Source organism: Schistocerca serialis, chromosome 1 (genome assembly GCF_023864345.2).
Source record: "Schistocerca serialis cubense isolate TAMUIC-IGC-003099 chromosome 1, iqSchSeri2.2, whole genome shotgun sequence".
In the NCBI taxonomy this organism is placed as follows: Eukaryota; Metazoa; Arthropoda; class Insecta; order Orthoptera; family Acrididae; genus Schistocerca; species Schistocerca serialis.
In genome coordinates this window covers 427,287,825-427,298,255 of record NC_064638.1, presented here as the reverse complement: position 1 = coordinate 427,298,255, position 10,431 = coordinate 427,287,825, and the positions used below count along the sequence as shown (strand labels likewise).

The 10,431-nt window shown below is 53.5% G+C and overlaps 2 pseudogenes; both read right to left on the bottom strand.

The window, feature by feature from the left end:
- Positions 1 to 398: 398 nt before the first annotated feature.
- LOC126423567 (U2 spliceosomal RNA) lies at positions 399 to 610 on the bottom strand (annotated as a pseudogene).
- Positions 611 to 3,872: 3,262 nt separating this feature from the next.
- LOC126424032 (U2 spliceosomal RNA) lies at positions 3,873 to 3,996 on the bottom strand (annotated as a pseudogene).
- Positions 3,997 to 10,431: the final 6,435 nt, after the last annotated feature.

Genomic DNA, 10,431 nt, shown 5'->3' with positions numbered 1-10,431 from the left:
CTGCATATGTGTGTGTGCGTGTGTACCACGTATTCTGCGTGCGTGCGGCGGCGACGACGACGACATTCGCGAGGAGCTAAGGTTATAACTCCAAAAAATATTATTAAAATTATCTGCGATAGGACCATAAGAGACGCTAACGAGGCATCCGAAGGCACTGTCCTGTGCCACCATAAATTACCAGCCTAGCGTTATGCGGCTGCAAGTGCGGTCCGGCTAACCGCAAAAAAAAAAAAAAAAAAAAAAATTCTTAAGATAATCTTAAATTAATTAAAAGAAATCGTGGTGTGTAAGCAACTAACTACTGGGCGCATCAACAACTACGACAAGTTTTGCTACCAGCGGAATATCTGATCACTGCAGAATGTTAACCCATTTCAGGCTGTGTTTTAATTAATATTAGGTGGGCCGATCCCGACGGTACTGCAATGCCGGGCCAACCCGCGACAGAGGTGGAGCACGCCCCTAGCACTCCGTAATAAGCCAAAAATGAGTTTAATATTCTGGTCGTGCAATGCAGGACGTATCAGATATTAAGCTGATAAGAACAGATACTACACTTTTTACCCTCCTACCTCCCCTATAGCCCTACCTTTTCCTCTCCAAAAATGCCGCCATCCTCTAGTGTCGACGCAGCACGTAAAGCAGGGTGTTGTTAGCAGCAAGACTTATTGCCATAAACCGAAAATAAAAGCGGAGGCATACTCTGCTATGCCTCAGGGGGCGACGACACACTCCTCAGAAACACACTTCCCTCTGCAGGTGTAAGGCAAGTGATGATGTTAAAAACTAAATAGAAAGAAATAAATAAAGACAGAAATGAACGCAAAAAAAAACAGCGACGGTAGCATACTCAAACGAAACTGGCGAGATAATCCTATAGCCCATAGAATTAACGAAGTAATAATCCTCTAAGATAGATTATGTGTTTTCCAATTTTCCAATAATTTTTCATACAACGTTCACACAATTTCCATGTTACCAATTTCCATGTTATCAGTATCATAGAACAGTCTACTCTAGTGATGCCCAGAAGGCCAATATCAAACCTGGGGTATGGTTAAGTCAAGAGTAGTTTGAAAGTCCGAGTGACAAAGATCCAGGGGTACACTCAGGCAATTCTTATACGAGGTGCCTTACTCAGCCTGGAACACCTTTTGATAACCATGAACCATTGCAACTTTAAGAAATCTTGCAAAAGTAATGGTATATTTCCGGTCACATTCCGCCAGGCGATGCTGGCTCCAAAGGTAGTCCATGAAAGAGACAGCATCGGTGAGGCAAAGGTCATAGATCGTGAAAATGGTGTGGCCCAAGAGCCACACCACTGCGTTATGTCGTTTTCGGGGGTTGATCTGAATACCAGGGGTAAGGAACCAGTCGATTGGCACATAGTCCAGTGTAGTCCCACCGATCAGCGCTAATAGCACACGTGCAAGGTCCCACACTTCTGTGACGTGAGGGCATAAGAGACGATGCTCTCTGGTGTCTACGTCACCACATCGGCCGCAAGCAGCCGAGGGCCATAGGCGGATGGCCGCCAAGCGATGATTAGTGGGTATTAAATTGTTTACAACGCGATACCATAGCGCTGAAACTTCTGTGGGAAGGGCTGGGTGGGTGATATTAGCCCAAGCTTGGTGCCAGATGACCGACGGTCGCCTGTCCTCCAATTTATGTGGTGTGGGCTGGCTCTCGAAGCGCCTAGTAAAGGCGCTTCGATGTGCGTGCCTTGTCGGTGGCCACTGTTAGGACGTAACTTTGATTGAGGTAATAGACCTTGACTGCCGTCATCCGGAATGTAATATGTGTCAAACATACTGGTTCACGCGCCGATTGTGGGCGATAACGGTCGAAAAGCACCGCTGTTGTCCCACCTGGATCAATCTCACGCAAAGTGGCGATACGGTGAATCAGGATTGCCGCACATATGCGGGGAAAGTCAATGAGTCCAAGGCCACCATCGACCTTTGGCAGTGTACAAGTCTGTGCATCAACGATGAATAGTGCATGCCGCCACAACAGGCAATATACTGTTTGTGAGATGGCTCTGCTGGTTTGTTTCGGTAGCGTAAGGAGTTGTGCTACATACAATGCCCGTTATAGGATGTAAGTATTAATCAGTTGGATTCGTTGATGGAGGTTGAGTCGTCGATCAGTGTGACTCACGCAAAGTCCTCTGATGCGCGTGAGAATCCGCCTGCACGTGAGTGTTAACATGCGCTGCGGACAGGCAGTCACCTCAAGACCCAAGATACGCTGTTCCCCTACAATCCGGAACCATGGGCGCTCGATGGTCAATGATCGTGGTCCTAGTGGGATTAGCACCATTTTGTTGGATTTTTACATGGCACCGGATGCTCGTTCATAAACGTGGAGGACTCGGCGAACTGAATCGATGTCCCTGGCGTTTGCTACAAACACACCTATACCATCCGCGTATGCCGCACTGCGGAAGGTGACGCCTGGGAAAGGAACACCATCGACCATCCGTCCGATGTCACGCAGCACGGGGTCCAAAGCGATAAAATACACTGACAAGGGACACCCTTGTCGAACTGATCGTCTGATGGGAATTGGTCGTGATCTGCAGCCGTTCACAATGGTTGTGGAATTTGCTCCATCCAAGAAGTGCCGGATGACTCTTATTAAGTGCTCCCCGAAACCCATCCGCGACATAACGGCCAGCAGGTAAGGATGGGAGACCCTATCGAAGGCACCGGCGAAATCTAGGGATCAATTGCAGCCGGGGTTCGAGCGTCGGCGGTGGGTGAGTAAGACAGCATCACGGTATATAGAAGCAGCGGTGAAGGTGGTTCGATTCGAAACGCCACATGATTGAGTGGGACAAAGTACCTTATTCATCACCTGTTTAAGACGTGAAGCCACACTTCGTGCCACCAACTTATAAACAGTGTTAAGAACGGTGATGGGACGTACGCCTCTAGCCCGACAGTCGCCTGTGACCTTTGGATTAAGGGCAATACGTGCAGCTAGAAAATTGGCGGGTAGCTCGCAACCAGCAAAAATCTCCTCGCACATTTTGCAGAAGCGGTCTCCTAACAGGCCGGAAAACCTAGCACTTCAATTAGTGCTGGAATGGCACAATCGAAGGGCGGTATCCTTGCGGAGTACCGCCAGAGATGAAAAACCGCAGTGTCAGGGCCTAAATGCTTGCAGCATGTACGCTCCACATGTGGGGGTCACACACGGTGGTGCGGGCCGATATGGCAACAGGCGACCGTCGAAAACATCGCAAAAGCAAGTGCCGGAGGGAACGACAAAATACGAGAGCACTCGTCAACAGCCCAGTACCACCCTCCATGTCGAGGAGTAAACTGCGACTCCCATTTGAACGCCGCTAGCTGCCAGGCCAGTGGAGAAGCCGTGAGGCCGCCCCACAGCAGCGCCAGGCCGGCGCGAGCTATACTGGCGCGAGCTACACCTAGCCGAGTGCTTACATCGTCCACCGCCTACTGCATATGTGTGTGTGCGTGTGTACCACGTATTCTGCGTGCGTGCGGCGGCGACGACGACGACATTCGCGAGGAGCTAAGGTTATAACTCCAAAAAATATTGTTAAAATTATCTGCGATAGGACCATAAGAGACGCTAACGAGGCATCCGAAGGCACTGTCCTGTGCCACCATAAATTACCAGCCTAGCGTTATGCGGCTGCAAGTGCGGTCCGGCTAACCGCAAAAAAAAAAAAAAAAAAAATTTCTTAAGATAATCTTAAATTAATTAAAAGAAATCGTGGTGTGTAAGCAACTAACTACTGGGCGCATCAACAACTACGACAAGTTTTGCTACCAGCGGAATATCTGATCACTGCAGAATGTTAACCCATTTCAGGCTGTGTTTTAATTAATATTAGGTGGGCCGATCCCGACGGTACTGCAATGCCGGGCCAACCCGCGACAGAGGTGGAGCACGCCCCTAGCACTCCGTCATAAGCCAAAAATGAGTTTAATAGGTGGTGGTGGTTGTTGGTATGTTTAAGGGGGACTAAACAGCGAAGGTCATCAGTCCCCCATTCCAAAATCAGGCGAGCCGAAAATCTACGGAGCAGATAAAAACCAAAGGGGGAGGAGACGTCCCCCCCAGGCGCTAAAAGAACACAAATGCAGCAACAAACACTACAGACAAGAACAGGACAGAATAACACCAGACAGAAAGAAATAGAAGAAAGGGGGATTGCCAGAGACTGGTCGACTGACCATGAGAAAAAAAAGGGGAAAGAGTCAACCATCTGACGGCACACCAGAACAGCAACAGACACAAGGACAAAAGACACAGAAAGGGAAAGGCGCAGGACTTCCCTATATCGAACCATAAAAAGGACTACTACGGATAAAATGTAAAACAGTGTCAGCCATGGAGGCATCGTCGGATAAAACCAAAGCCAAAGTGCCCGGGAGATTAAAAGATTGCCGGAGTGTGCGCAGTCGAGGACACTCCAGCAAAATGTGGCCGACCGTCAGCCGGGACCCACACCGACACAAGGGGGGATCCTCCTGACGCAACAGATGGCCGTGCGTCAGGTATGTATGGCCGATGCGCAGCCGACACAGGACTACCGAGTCCCTGCGAGAAGCCCGCAGGGAGGAACGCCACACAACGGTCGTCTCCTTGACAGCCCGCAGTTTATTCGGGGCTGTCATGCCACGCCACTCAGCAGCCCACATCCCAATCAGCTTACGGCGCAACACCAGCTGCTGGTCGCGAGCCGTAAGGCCGATCTCCAAAGCCGGGGCGTCGAGCGCCCCTTTGGCCAGCCTGTCTACACGTTCGTTCCCAGGGATGCCAACATGACCGGGCGTCCAAACCAAGACCACCGAACGACACGAACGGGCAATGTCGGAAACAGCCTCCTGAATGGAGGACACCAGAGGAGAGGAGGGATAGCAGCGGTCGATGGCCTGAAGGCTGCTCAGGGAGTCACTGCAGATGACGACGGACGCATCTGAGCAGGAACGCATATGCTCAAGAGCTCGCAAGATGGCCACCAGCTCTGCAGTAAAAATACTGCAGCCAGCCGGCAAGGAGCGTTGCTCAACATTGGCAGCGTGAGCAAAAGCGTAGGCAGTGCGACCATCAACCAGGGAACCATCAGTGTAGACAGGCTCACAGCCCGGAAATGAGTCGAGGAGCGCAAGAAAACGGCGACGGAGGGCCACAGGCGGAACCGAGTCCTTAGGTCCCTGTGCCAAATCCAGACGGACGGACGGCCGGGACAAACACCAGGGAGGCGGAGGTGTACGGACCCGGAAGGGAGGCAGAAGAGGGAATGACCCCAGTTCTGACAGCAGGGACTGGACACGGACAGCTACGGAAAGCCCAGACCGAGGTCGCCGTTCGGGCATGTGGTGGACCAAGGCAGGGAAAAGCAGGCGACGATTGGGATGGCCTGGCGAGCAATGTACATGGACAGCATAGTCGGCGAGCAGACGATGGCGGCGAATCCGCAGCGGGGGAACCCCGGCCTCCACCAGTAGACTATCTACGGGGCTGGTGCGAAAAGCGCCAGTAGCAAGCCGAACCCCACAGTGATGTATGGGGTCTAACAACTTCAACACTGAGGGTGACGCAGACCCATAGGCCAGGCTCCCATAATCAAGCCGGGACTGCACAAGGGCTCTGTACAATTGCAGTAGCGTGCAGCGATCTGCACCCCAAGACGTGTGGCTAAGGCAGCGGAGGGCGTTGAGGTGCCGCCAGCATTTTTGCTTCAGCTGAATAACATGAGGAACCCATGTGAGCCGGGCATCAAACACGAGTCCCAAGAAGCGGCAAGTGTCTACCACTTCAAGCAGGTGGCCGTCGAGGTAAAGGTCAGGATGAGGGTGGACCGTCCGACGCCTGCAGAAGTGCATAACCCGAGTCTTGGCAGCAGAGAACTGAAAACCATGAGCCAGAGCCCATGATGCTGCCTTGCGAACGGCGACTTGCAGCCTGCGTTCGGCGACTCCCGTAGTCGTGGAGCTAAATGAGATGCAGAAGTCGTCGGCATACAAAGAAGGAGACACCGACGACCCCACTGCCGCAGCCAGACCATTAATGGCCACTAGAAATAACGAGACGCTCAACACCGAGCCCTGCGGGACCCCATTTTCCTGTATATAAGAGGAACTAGAGGTGGCACCGACTTGCACCCGGAAAGAGCGGCGCAATAAAAAGCTTTGAAGAAAAGCCGGGAGCCGACCACGAAGACCCCACCCATGCAACGTGGCGAGGATGTGATGCCTCCATGTGGTGTCATACGCCTTCCGCAGATCGAAAAATACAGCAACAAGGTGCTGACGTCGGGCAAAAGCCGTACGGACAGCAGATTCCAGCCGCACCAAATTGTCCACTGCAGACCGGCCCCGACGGAAGCCACCCTGGGATGTAGCGAGGAGACCGCGCGACTCAAGGTGGTGGTGGTGGTGGTTGTTGGATGGTTAAGGGGGACTAAACAGCGAAGGTCATCAGTCCCCCATTCCAAAATCAGGCGAGCCGGAAATCTACGGAGCAGATAAAAACCAAAGGGGAGGAGACGTCCCCCCAGGCGCTAAAAGAACACAAATGCAGCAACAAACACTACAGACAAGAACAGGACAGAGGAACACCAGACAGAAAGAAACAGAAGAAAGGAAGAGGGCCGGAGACTGGTTGACTGACCACGAGATCAAAAAAGGAAAAGAGTCAACCATCTCACGGCCTACCAGAACAGCAACAGACACGAGGACAAAAGACACAGAAAGGGAAAGGCGCAGGACCTCCCTAAATCGAACCATAAAAAGGACTACCACGGATAAAATTTAAAACGTCATCAGCCATGGAGGCATCGTCAGATAAAACCAAAGCCAAAGTGCCCGGGAGATTAAAAGATTGCCGGAGTGTGCGCAGTCGAGGACACTCCAGCAAAATGTGGCCGACCGTCAGCCGGGACCCACACTGACACAAGGGGGGATCCTCCTGACGCAAGAGATGGCCGTGCGTCAGGTACGTATGGCCGATGCGCAGCCGACACAGGACTACCGAGTCCCTGCGAGAAGCCCGCAGGGAGGAACGCCACACATCGGTCGTCTCCTTGACAGCCCGCAGTTTATTCGGGGCTGTCATGCCACGCCACTCAGCAGCCCACATCCCAAGTACCTTACGGCGCAACACCAGCTGCTGGTCGCGAGCCGTAAGGCCGATCTCCAAAGCTGGGGCGTCTATCGCCCCTTTGGCCAGCCTGTCTACACGTTCGTTCCCTGGGATGCCAACATGACCGGGCGTCCAAACCAGGACCACTGAACCACCAGAATGGGCAATGGCGGAAACAGCCTCCTGAATGGAGGACACCAGAGGAGAGGAGGGATAGCAGCGGTCGATGGCCTGAAGGCTGCTCAGGGAGTCACTGCAGATGACAACGGACCTACCTGAGCAGAAACGCATGTGCTCAAGAGCGCGCAAGATGGCCACCAGCTCTGCAGTAAAAATACTGCAGCCAGCCGGCAAGGAGCGTTGCTCAACATGGTCAGAGTGAGCAAAGGCGTAGGCAGTGCGACCATCAACCAGGGAACCATCAGTGTAGACAGTCTCACAGTCCGAAAATGAGGCGAGGAGAGCAAGAAAACGGCGACGGAGGGCCACAGGCGGAACCGAGTCCTTGGGTCCCTGTGCCAAGTCCAGACGGACGGACGGCCGGGACAAACACCAGGGAGGCGTAGGTGTATGGACCCGGAAGGGAGGCAGAAGAGGGAATGACCCCAGTTCTGACAGCAGGGACTGGACACGGACAGCTATGGAAAGCCCAGACCTAGGGCGCCGTTCGGGCAGATGGAGGACCATAGCAGGGAAAAGCAGGCGACGATTGGGATGATCTGGCGAGCAATGAACGGGGACAGCATAGTCGACAAGCAGACGATGGCGGCGAATCCGCAGTGGGGGAACCCCGGCCTCCACCAGTAGACTATCCACGGGGCTGGTGCGAAAAGCGCCAGTGGCAAGCCTAACCCCACAGTGGTGTATGGGGTCTAACAACTTCAACACTGAGGGGGACGCAGACCCATAGGCCAGGCTCCCATAATCAAGCCGGGACTGCACAAGGGCTCTGTACAACCGCAGCAGCGTGCGGCGATCTGCACCCCAAGACGTGTGGCTAAGGCAGCGGAGGGCGTTGAGGTGCCGCCAGCATTTTTGCTTCAGCTGAGTAACATGAGGAACCCATGTGAGCCGGGCATCAAACACGAGTCCCAAGAAGCGGCAAGTGTCCACCACGCCAAGCAGGTGGCCGTCGAGGTAAGGTGGTTGGTTGGTTGGTTGGTTTGGGGGATTAAAGGGACCAGACTGCCATGGTCATCGGTCCCTTTTTCCAAAGACAAAGAACACCCACAGAGAATAAAAACAAGGAACAGAAGAGATCACAGACGAGACAGAACAAGAGATACTGAGACAAAGACAAGACAAGACAAAACAAACTAAAACCACACAGAGTGTGACGGTGGTTGGCCGACCATAGACAGAAAAAAGGAAAGGCCAACCACGTAGAAACACATTAAAAAAAAAAAAAAAAACAGTGTAAAACCATAGGCCAAAGGCCAGAGTCAACACAAAACAATAAAATAAAACAGAAACACTCAGAGTAAATGATAAAATCCCCCTGCCCGAATAAAACGTAAAACTAAGTCAGCCATAGTGGAGTCGTCTGTTAAAAGGGCAGGGAGCGTAGCAGGCAGCGCAAATGTCTGCCTGACCACAGCTAAAAGGGGGCAGGCCAGCAAAATGTGGGCCACTGTCAAAGCTGCCCCACAGCAACATAGAGGAGGGTCCTCCCGGCGCAGTAAATAACCGTGTGTTAGCCGGGAGTGGCCAATGCGGAGCCGACAAAGGACGACGGAGTCCCTGCGGTTGGCTCGCATGGATGACCGCCACACAGCCGTCGTCTCCTTGACAGCACGGAGTTTATTGGACATTGTCAGTTCGCGCCATTCATCGTCCCATAGCGCCAAGATTTTGCGGCGGAAGACTGCCCGCAAATCAGTTTCTGGGAGGCCAAGGTCCAGAGATGGCTTGCTGGTGGCCTCTTTCGCCAGGCGGTCAACATGTTCGTTACCCGGGATACCGACATGACCAGGGGTCCACACAAAGACCACAGAGCGGCCGCAACAGGCAAGAGTATGCAGAGACTCGTGGATAGCCATCACCAGACGAGAACGAGGGAAACACTGGTCGAGAGCTCGTAAACCGCTCAGGGAATCGCTACAGATAACGAAGGACTCACCTGAGCAGGAGCGGATATACTCTAGGGCACGAAAGATGGCGACCAATTCAGCAGTGTAAACGCTGCAGCCATCCTGCAAGGAACGTTGTTCGGAACGGTCCCCTAGAGTGAGCGCATACCCGACACGACCAGCAACCATCGAACCGTCAGTGTAGACAACACCAGAGCCCTGATACGTGGCCAGGATAGAATAAAAGCGGCGGCGGAAGGCCTCTGGAGGGACTGAGTCCTTCGGGCCCTGTGCCAGGTCCAGCCGAAGGCAAGGGCGACGAACACACCATGGGGGTGTATGCAAAGTAGCCCGGAAAGTAGGTGGAACAGTGAAAACCTGAAGCCCAGAGAGAAGCTCCTTGACGCGGACCGCTATTGTACAACCAGACCGGGGCCGACCATCTGGCAGATGGACGACCGATCGCGGGAACAGGAGACGATAATTTGGATGCCCGGGCGAGCTGAGAACATGGGCAGCATAAGCGGCCAGCAAACGTTGGCGTCGGAACCGCAGGGGAGGGACACCTGCCTCCACGAGTAAGCTGTCCACAGGGCTGGTGCGGAAAGCACCAGTGGCAAGGCGTATCCCGCTGTGGAGAATTGGGTCCAGCACCCGCAACGCAGACGGGGAGGCTGAGCCATATGCCAGGCACCCATAATCCAGACGGGACTGAATTAACGCCTGGTAGAGCCGTAGCAGGGTAGAGCGGTCGGCTCCCCAGCGGGTGTGGCTCAAACACCGGAGTGCATTGAGATGCCGCCAACACGTCTGTTTGAGCTGCCGGATATGAGGCAGCCAAGTCAACCGGGCATCGAAAACCACCCCCAAAAACCTGTGGGTCTCCACCACAGCAAGGAGTTCGTCGGCAAGATAAAGCCGCGGCTCAGGATGGACTGTTCGGCGCCGGCAGAAATGCATAACGCAGGTCTTGGCTGCCGAAAACTGAAAGCCATGCGCTACAGCACAAGACTGCGCCTTACGGATAGCGCCCTGTAGCTGACGTTCAACAGCTGCAATGCCAGTAGAGCTGTAATAAAGGCAGAAGTCGTCAGCATACAGGGAAGCGGAGACAGAATTTCCCACGGCCGCAGCAAGCCCGTTAATGGCTATTAAAAACAGACAGACACTTAAAACAGAGCCCTGTGGCACACCGTTCTCCTGGACGTGGGAGGAACTATACGAGGCC